Consider the following 10,128-nt stretch of genomic DNA (forward strand, 5'->3'; position numbering starts at 1 on the left):
ACTCTTTCTGGCTCAATTGCCTATTGTCTTCGACAGATATAACCTCTGAAAATCGCAGGGGCCAACAAGCTATTGTACATGATCCCAAAGCATAAGTCCTTCAATCAGAGAATGAAGTCTTCAGAATCTATGCCTAACTCCACGGGAGATGCTTCACTTAGTAGATCAATATGTTCCCCATAGTAGAAAGAACTATAAAATGTATAAATATGTCACTTTGTAGTTACAAAGTGTTCACAATAACTCTGAGTTCAAATAAATATTATCCAACTTATAAAAAAGGTTACTATAGATCATAGAGGTTAAGTGACTTGCCCAAAATCACAAAGCTAAAAACTAATTGATATGTTTTGTTTGGACACAACTGGGATCTCCCCATAAACACTTGTCAATCACTAAAAAAGCATATTCAGAAAAATATTAATTATAATTGCCCACCTCAAGTGAGCCTTAGAAATTTCCTGAAGGACAATTCTGGGATGCAGCATATGCACAGAAGGACGGAAGGACGTATACATGTTTCTCTCCAGGAAAGTTTAGAGGGTCCAAGGAACTGGGAAGGCAAGGCATGAACTCTGAATTGCTGATAAGAAATCTCCCCTGACCCATAAGAATGTGAGAAAAAACAGCCTTCCATCATGTTCTTTGATTCCCAATGCCTGATCCCCTCAAAGACTTACTGAGTTAAGCTTTACCTTGCTTCTGTCACAGAGTTCCCTATCTGTGTCTTTCATCTAATTTAATATGTACAATTTCCCTGGTTACTGTTTGACTATTTATTTTTGGTAAATATATTTACTCTCTACCCATGATTAGACAATCATGTAATTTGCGTAATAAACATTTGATAGGAAGGAACTAAGCTCACCAAAAGTAAGCTGCTACTGCCTCTTTTGGATCAAAAAAGGAAATTGACTTTTATGTGGAATCCCCAAAAGAGCATTGTACTCTGAGACTGAAAGCATCTGATGTGTATTTAACAGATATAATTCAATGTCATTGCCCTCTTAGAGGTCCGATCATGTAGAAACAAGCACCTATGGTCCTCCTCCTACCCACAAAGGCAGAATTGAAGCCTCCCTTGCAGATGGGGTAGGCCAGATCTCAGATTATATTTATTTAAATATCCTTCCCCACTATGCATAGGCCACCCTAAATTGCTGTCGCTCAAGTCTTCTATGTTAGAAGATTAAATACACTAGATAAGCAGCACTACTAACTACATGTTTAAAACCGACGCTGCTTTCCATTTTTGTAGTTTTCTGATGGTTTACAGAACTTCATAATAGAATTTTAACATTGTCTTGTGTATTTAACCTCAGTTTTATCGCTTTTTAGTATTGTCTTTATTTAGATTGTTGCAGTCATTAGAAATAAAAATAATGTTTGAGTTCTGTTGTCTTCCTTCCGTATCCCATCACATCTTTTTCAGAATTCTTCATATTTTTCATTCTTGGTGGTTCCATTACATTGATGTACCATGGTTTGTTCGATCATTCCCTTACTACTGGACATATTTCAGAAAGTTAATCCAATCTCATTATCAGCAATGTTCTTTAGATCCTGGATGAAAAACCAACAAGTGGCTGATTTCTGAATGAAGAAACAGAAAGGGCAAAAATCCTGGACCTCCTCAATAGCAAGTGGTTATTAATCTGACCTGAATGAGCTGACAGCAGTGTCTGAGTCACTGGAAACCAAAGTGGAAAGTAGAACACCCCACAAAAGGAAGAAAAAACTTCTAGCAACCAGAAACTGTTTGTGTGGCCAAATATACCACACCAAATGGAAACTAAATTACTTAGTCCTAAAGAATTAGTGAGTCAGAGAAGAAATAAAAGAAATGACAGATAGCTTCATTAATGATAATTAAAACGGTGAGGCAACATACTAAAATTTTAGGGATGCAGCCAGATCAATCCTAAATATATTTCTAAACACTTTTATCACCAGAAAGGAAAGAACAGATCAAGGAACTGATTATGCACCTAAAAAAACAGAAAACCAACAAAAAAATTTTAACATCAAAACAAAATAAGTCAAAGAAGAGCTTATCAAAACTGAAAGAAAAAAATCAGACCCCTGATAAGATTAATAAATAAAACTAAAAGTTAGTTTTTTATTTTAATAAATAAATCACCAGCTAATTTGCTTTAAAAGGAGGAAAAAGGATCACCATATCATAATAAATACAGATTAGATAAAGGATATTATTAGAAACTATTTTGCTAAAGAAAACAATTCAAATTAAATGGATATTTACAACAATATAAATACACATGTTAACAGAACAAGAAACATAAAACTCCTTCTATGACCTAAACATAGTCTTGCTATCTAATCCAGGAAGCATCAAAGCAGAAAAAGAAAATTATAGTCAATTTCCCTAATGGATATTGATGGAACATTTTAATATAAAATATTAGCAGAGGCTACAACAATATATTCGCAGATTGGATCTGTAACAAGAATGTAGTGGTGATTTAATATTTTTAAAAATTATAAATGTAACAGAATATTAATGACAAGAATAATGAAAATCATATGATTATAGCAAAAAGTGTAGAAAAAGCTTTTGTTAAAAATATAACATCTATTTCTACTAAGAACAGTAGAAAAATAGGAACAACTGTATATTTCCTACAAATAGAATATATCTAAAAATCAAGAGCTAGGATTATATATAATAAAAATAAACTACAGTTCTTTCCAATAACATCAGAACTGCAGCAAAGTTGTTCACTGTCACCATTTCTATTTGCTATTGTACAAGAAATAATAGCTATTGCAAAAACACAAGGAAAAGCAATTAAGTAAGTACAAGCAAAGAGGAACCAAAATGATCACTTTTTACAGAAGATATAAAGGTGCACTAGGAGAAATCTGAGAGTCTACTAAAAATCAATCTAACCAACTGATAATTCAATGAAGGTGGAAAGATATGAAATAAATTAACAAATTCATTGATATATCAGTATATTAACAATAGATCCCTGATAGAAGAGATGGAAAAGTAGCTCTATTTAAAATAAATATGCAACATATAAATTATTTGTAATTATGTGAAGCCAATTATAAAACACTTTATGGGATAAAGACAGAAAAAATATTTTAAGAAACACACTGCTTATGAACAGAATGAACTAATATAAAAATTGTTACTGTGCTACATAAATTGATTTACTGAATACAGTGCCTTGTGAATAAAAATCTGAAAGAATTGCTTTATAGAAGAAAAAAGGTAACAAAATTCATCTGAAGTAACAAAAAATCAAGAATCTGAAAAGAATTTTTTTAAAGTGAGAAGGAAGGAGGCCTACCAGTATTAGATTCAAACCAAATGAAGCAATCATTTTTATAATAAACTGGGACTGGTCAAAAAATAGAAGGATGATCATTGGAATAGATTAAGGTATACAACATACAGAAGAAGTAAAGAAAAGTATTAGTCTAAAATACAATGAAACAAAGACTCCAGCTCCTGTTCTAAGAATGTGCTATTTGACAACAACTGCTAGGAAAACAAGACAGCAGTCTGGCTGAAATTAGGCTTAGAAACTCATATCATGTACCAAGATAAGCTGCAGATGGATTTATGACCTAAATATAAAAGATTATTATCATAAACAAATTAGAAAAATAAGAAAGATGGATAGGGGAAGATTTCGTGACCAAACAAGCAACTGAATGGATTACAGAAGGTAAAATCACTCATTCTGACTACACAAAATTTAAAAGAGGTTGGGGTTTTTTTTGGTCAAATTCAGCTAATATCAAAAGGGAAACAATGAACTAGGAAAAATCTTTGTAGCAAGTTTCAGTGATTTAAGTCTCTTTTCCAAGACCCATAAGAAACTGATTCAAAGTTATAAACTAAAAAGCCATTTCTTAATTGACAAATGATCAAAAGATATTACAACCAGTCTCAAAAAAAAAAAAAGAAATCTTGGCTATCTATAGCTATATGAAAAAATGTTTCAAATAACTAATATGATCAATGCACATTAAAGCAACCTTATACCCGTTATATTGGCAAAGTTGACAAAAAAAATGAAAATATTGGAGGGGATATGAGAACATTGATACACTCTTTGTAAAGCGCAGAACTGACCCAGCCACTCTGGAAAGTGATTTGGAAATAATGTCCCCAAATTACTAAAGTGTACGTGGCCTTTGACCCAACATTATTATTACTGATCTCCAGCCACCAGAAGAGAAGAAAATCACTAGATCAGTCACTGGCTGATCAATTCCATGGATTCCTTCAACTCCCACTTGACATCCTATTTTCTACAGGAAGTTTTCTCCAATCTCCTTAAATTCTGGAGTCTTCCCTGAATTGATTATTTCCTATTTCATCTATATATGCATCTTGTTTGTACAGTTTTAGTCATTCAGTCATGGTCGACTCTTTGTGACCCTGTTTGGAGTTTCCTTGGTAAAGATACTTGAGTGGATACTCCAACTCACTTTACAAATTGAGACAAACAGGGTTAAGTTATTTGCCCAGGGTCACATGGCTAACCAGTCTCTAAGGACAGATTTGAACTGAGGAAGATGAGTCTTACTGACTTCACGGTAAGCGCTCTATCCACTGTGCCACCTAGCTGCCCGTTGTTTGTACATGGCTGGTTCCATGTTGTCTTTCTCATTAGACTGGGAACTCCTTGCTGAAAAGAACTGTCTTTTGCCTTCCTCAACACAATGCCTGGCACATAGTAGGCATTTGATAAATATTGTTGACTGACTACTAAGCCTGTACCATCTAAGAAATTGAAGAGGAAAAGTTCATATGTATATGCATCTGCATGTAGTGTGGATGTATGTATATATGTAAATACACACACATATTTATAACAGCTCCAGTAGTGGAAAAGAATGGAAAATCAAAGGGGAGACCATTAATTGGGGAATGGCTGAACAAAATATGGTATAAAAAAGTAGTGGCATATATTGTAGAAGGAAGAAAACAAGCATTTATTAAGTGCCTACAATGTGCCAAGCACTGTGATAAGTACTTTACAAATATCACACTTAATTCTCTCAACAACCCTGGAAGAAAAGTGCAATTATTATTTTTGCATGTGTGTGGAATGGAGTATAATTAAAAGGGAAGAAAGTGTCTCTGAAAACTGAAATGCTCGTTATCTCATTTTCCACTGCTCTTAATCTTTTCTTTGTACTTAATATTGCACTGATGTCAATAATGTTTTTGTGACTATGGTACCCGTTTAAAATTTAGTCACATAAACATTTTCCCTTTTACCTTTATTGGACGAAATGGAGCACTTCATGAAGGGCACAGTAATTTTTCATAAGAGGAGCCGGTTACCTCTGATCCTGACTGAAGAGGGCACATGGTATAAAGGGCAACTGTGGTAGAGTTTTCTATTCCTGGTGTCTCACCAGGCCACCTTACTCTTAAACTTCTGGTTAAATCAATAGGTTCTGACCCCAAATTGTTAACCTCTAAAGTGACCTTAATGCCTATTGCTTTAAATAATTTAAAAAAATAAACAGCTAATTTTTTTATTTTATAGCAGAAAATTATTGGTTAGTTCTTAATTATTAACTCCAGCATTAGTCCCAGACTGTCTAGGACACTGAAGGAAATCCATATCATAATGAAATTATCATATACATATAATATATGCAAATATATTATCATATATGAAAATATTATGAAATTTTAGCTGCTTAGTTTATCGATGGCATGAGTCTAGACAGCTTATCTGAGATCTTTATGGATTGTACGTCCATAGGAGAAAGTCTGCCTGATGGTCTAGAAAATCACAGGTAATTAGTTAACCTCAAATGCTTGATCTTTGGAGGGAAATGTGCTTAATGACTCTTTAAGGGCTTTACTGAGCACATTTTCTTTAAGTTTACCTACCACTTCTAGTGAGGAATGAATTAGAAGCACCATTTAGATGGTGCTTACAAATTTCGTGGATTCTTTCAGAGAAATAGTGAGTGTCCTTTGGTATGAAGACCCAGAGGAAATTTGTCTGGATCTCCAAGAGGTTTATAGTACAGGACACATGGATAAATTGTGGTGTGCCTTGTGTAGAAAGGGACCCTTGAATACTCGTCTGAACCCCAACCACACAATGAAAGAATCACAGAAGACTGACACTCAGGAGAGTTTGGTTGCTTACCTAAAAGGTGAGGGAGTGTCTAGGGACCAAATAGAAGAAAATAAAGTCAAGTCAACAAGCATTATGAAGTGCTTACTATGCGTCAAGCACTGTGCAAAGTTCTAGAGATAAAGGAAGACAAAATACGTCTGAAAGAAACTCATATTCTAATGTGGAAGCTAACATGAAAATAGCTATAACTACATACCTACAAGATATAGAGTAAGTGAAAGGTCATCTCAGAGGCAAGGCACTAGCAGTTGGGAGGCTAGTGGGGAGGGCATTGTAAACTGGCAAAGTCCTCCTGCAAAAAGTGGGAAGCTGAGTTTTCAAGGAACCCAGGAAGTGGAGATCAAGAGGAAAAAGTGGTCCAGGAATGAGAGAGGACCAGTGAATGAAAAGGCACAGTCAACAGAACTGAAAGAGAATAAGAATTTACCTCTAGCACTGAACTACAGAGTACACAGAGGGCACTAAAGTGCAAGAAAACTGAATTGGTGGGAAGAGGTCAGGTTGTGAAATGTTTTAAATGCCAAATAGAGGATTTTTTTAACCTGGAGCAACAGAGAAGCACTGGATTTTACTGTGTTAAGTTGGCAGGGGTGGGGGGTCAGACCATGATCTGACCAGACATGGTCAGACCAACACTTCAGAAAAAGCATTTTGGCAGCTGAATAGAACAGAAAGACCTGAAGCAGAGGAATCGATGAAAATTCTATTACAGTAGTCAAGTTGTATGGCAATGAGGGCCTGCACCAGAGTGGAAGCTTATGAAACTGGAGAGGAGATGTATTTGAGAGATGTCATAAAGGTTTAAAAAAATTTAATGGAGTGGACATGTGGACAGCGAACAGTCAAAGATGATGCAGCGCTGTGAATCTGGGTGACTAATAATAAGAAAAGTGGGAAGGGGGGAGGGTTTGGGGAGAAAGATATAGACTTCTGTTTTGAATATATTGAATTTGGGGGGCCTATGGGTCATCTAAATCAAGATGTCCAAAAGGCTAATCTGGTGTTGCCAGATTAGAGCTCAGCATAGATACTAGGGCTACGTATATAGATGAATTTGGATGAGGAGAGTGGAAATTACATCTTTTTTCAAAATAATTAGCATCCTCTGTAATCCTATGTATTTTAGGCATTTAAAAACATTGTTTTGAGAGGGGTCTATAGGTTTTATGAAAGTGAAAAAGGAATTCATGACACAAAAAGTTCAAGAACTTTTGCTCTAAGTTATCTCACTAAAAGATCTCATCAGTTCCCATGGGTTCAATGATCACTTCCACATATCAGGGCTGGCTTTACAGATCTTGGAATCAAGTGGTTTTTGTGTTGTAAACCACTTTTTTAAGTTGGTTATCTCAAAACAATGTTTTTAAATGCCTAAAATAAAATACCTAGGATTACAAAGGAAGGTAGCTATACTAAAGATATAATTTTTTTCTCATCCAAGTTCATGGACCCTCTAATGTTGATCTTTCAAGTACACTATGAGTCAATAACCCATGGTCTACAGGGAGAAGAGAAGAGGGGTCAGTACAGAGCCTTGGGGGATACTCTCAGGTAGCAAGTGTGAGCTGGAAGAAGATTTAGCAAAAGTGCCTGAGAACTGGCCAAAAAGAAGGGGAGGGCAGTGTCACAAAAATAAGATCAGAGAGTATCTAGGAGAAGAGAGAAGGCAACCGTGTGAAAGGCTACAGAGAGATCAATAAGAATGAGGGTTGAGAAAAGTCCATTAGATTTCCAATTAAAAGATATGAAGTAACTTTAGAAAGAGCTGTTTCAGTGGAATGATGAGATCTGAAACTAGACTGCTAATGGTTTATAAATGAGTGAGAAGGGAGGAAGTGAAGGCACATAATATTAGCCAGCTTTCTCAAGAAGTTTTAGCTGACAAGGGGAAAAGAGATATAAAGCTAGATGCCAGGAACTGGGATCAGAGAGGAAGACTGTGATATTGGCACTGAATTGAATGAGAAAGGAGGAAGAATTGGGGGGCAGAAAGGGGTGGTGATAATGACCACAGTCTCAACTGGGTGACAAATCTGGATGCTGTATTGTTTCAGACAAGTTCCAATTTTTATAACTCAAATAACACACAAGGATGATTAAATGTTAATATATTTTATATAATGCTAAGCAGTAGGGAGGAAATAAACAGAAATCAATGAGTGAAAGGGGAATTGCTACAGGTGTACACTGAGTAAGGCAGTCAGCTGCTTGGCTCTACAGAAGTCCATATGGCCTCAAAATGCAGGTGACCTGGACTTTCACACCTGAGTCACAGCTTCTTTCTTCTAGTGAATTCTTTGAGAATCCAAGTACCATCCTTTCTTTCACCTTTCTTTCCATCCCCCTACCCCATAATCTCAGCAGTGTACTCTCAGGAAAGTGTCTCCCATCTCCATGTTTACTCTTATGTAGGGTCAGATTTTAACATGTTATATACATAACGATGTTATGAAGTTTTTTTGTTTTCTACACGTCTTTCCTTATAGTCAATAAACTTCTTGGGACACAGTCTCAAAAATAAGTCAAGGGGTCTGAACAAATTAGTAACTTTCCTTGTATAATTTCAGTTGCTTTCCAGAATGATTGAACATTTGATAGCTCCAAACAGCATGCTTGTCTTCTCATTCAACAATGATTTTTCCAACTTTCATTACTTTGACCATGAGACAGTATGTCAAGGTTATTTTGATTTGCATGTGCCTGATGATTCATCATTTTTAACTTTTTCAGGTAGTTATTAATGTTTGTATTATATTCAAGAATAAATTACTTCTTTTATGCTTTGACCACTCATTTATTGGGGAATGGGTCTTAATTTAAACATGTGTATGAATTAACTAAAGTGGTCATATGTTGTGACTTATTTTGAATATATGAAAATTATTACTTTTTCTCTTAAATAAATGGTTTTTAAATATTCCTGCTATTAGAGGCACAATATTTAATATGTCCTATCCATAGGTTATAGGAGATAGTATTTACTCATTAGGATTCAGGAAACTTGTATTCTAACACTAGGTCTGCCAGTTTCAGTGTGTCTTTGGGTGAATATAACTCTCATCATGTAAGAAATTAAACTAGATCCTCCAAGATTTCTTCAAGCTCTAAAATTCCATTACAATATGAAATGTTTTATCCACCTCCAATTATGTAAAAATAAAAAGGAAAAAGAATAATTTGATTAGTAGAAAATTTTTAAAGAACATATGTATTCTGTAAAGTGAGGAACATCTCTTCTCAGGTGGTCCTTGTGGATAATGAATATGTACATTTCTAATTGCTAACATTATTGTCACGAATTTAATATCTATTAAGATCAGCTAACTCTACCTTACTCCATAGTTGTACAGAGCAATCATATTCTAGTCTGCTGCCCCATTTATCAATACTAATAAACAGTGAAGAAATGTTAAGCACTGGGATTACAAATAAGAAGTGAAAACAGTCCCTATCCTCAAGGAGCTTACATGGTAATGGAGAGACAACATGTACTTTTAAAAGTATATACAAGATAAACAAACATGAACAAAATAAAGGGTAAACTTAGAGGGGAAGACTTTTAGCATCTAGATGAATAGGAAAGGCTCCCTAAAAAGATAGCACTCAAGCTGAGTCTTGAAGGAGGACAAAGATTCTAAGAAACACAGGTAAGTAAGGAGATAATTCCAGGCATGGAGGACAGTGAGCATAAGGAGACTGGAACAGTAATATTGTGTGAGGAACACCAAATAAGCCCTCATGGCTGAACCTTAGAGTCCACAAAAGTAGGTGATATGTACAAAGATTAGAAACCTAGAAAAGGGTAAAATTGTGAAGTTTTAGATATCAGAGGACTTTATATTTGATCCTGGAAGTAACAGGGATCCATTGGAGTTTACTGACTGGAATAAAAGAGGGGAGAGAGGTTGACAAGGTTAAAATATGCTTTAGGAAATTCAATTTGGCATCTGAACAGAGAATGAATTAAAGTGGGGAGAGA

Source organism: Notamacropus eugenii, chromosome 5, assembly GCF_028372415.1.
Source record: "Notamacropus eugenii isolate mMacEug1 chromosome 5, mMacEug1.pri_v2, whole genome shotgun sequence".
NCBI lineage: Eukaryota > Metazoa > Chordata > Mammalia > Diprotodontia > Macropodidae > Notamacropus > Notamacropus eugenii.